Source organism: Scyliorhinus torazame, chromosome 15 (assembly GCF_047496885.1).
Source record: "Scyliorhinus torazame isolate Kashiwa2021f chromosome 15, sScyTor2.1, whole genome shotgun sequence".
NCBI classification, from domain to species: Eukaryota; Metazoa; Chordata; class Chondrichthyes; order Carcharhiniformes; family Scyliorhinidae; genus Scyliorhinus; species Scyliorhinus torazame.
In genome coordinates, this window is record NC_092721.1 from 206422503 (window position 1) to 206423262 (window position 760).

The following is a 760-nucleotide window of genomic DNA, read 5'->3' on the forward strand; positions in this document are numbered from 1 at the left end:
GGGAGGGGCAGTGTGGCCATGGGGCAGAGTGGGGGATGGGGTAGTGTGGCCATGGGGCAGAGTGGGGGATGGGGTAGTGTGGCCATGGGGCAGAGTGGGGGATGGGGTAGTGTGGCCATGGGGCAGAGTGGGGGAGGGGCAGTGTGGGGGAGGGGCAGTGGGAGAGGCAGAGTGGGGGAGGGGCAGAGTGGGGGAGGGGCAGTGTGGCCATGGGGCAGAGTGGGGGATGGGGTAGTGTGGCCATGGGGCAGAGTGGGGGATGGGGTAGTGTGGCCATGGGGCAGAGTGGGGGAGGGGCAGTGTGGCCATGGGGCAGAGTGGGGGAGGGGGAGAGGCAGAGTGGGGGAGGGGCAGTGTGGCCATGGGGCAGAGTGGGGGAGGGGGAGAGGCAGAGTGGGGGAGGGGCAGTGTGGCCATGGGGCAGAGTGGGGGAGGGGGAGAGGCAGAGTGGGGGAGGGGCAGTGTGGCCATGGGGCAGAGTGGGGGAGGGGCAGTGTGGCCATGGGGCAGAGTGGGGGATGGGGTAGTGTGGCTGCGGGACGTGGGGAAGGGCAGTGGAGCAGGGGCAGAGTGGGGGAGGGGCAGAATGGGGAGGGCAGTGGGAGGATGGACGGAGTAGGGAGAGGGGCAGAGTGGGGAGGGGTGGCGGCGGTTGTGAGGGGGCGGGGCTGAGTGCGGGGACCCGCCCCCCGGCAGTGCTGTGAGCCCCGCCCCCCGGCAGTGCTGTGAGCCCCGCCCCCCGGCAGTGCTGTGAGCCGTG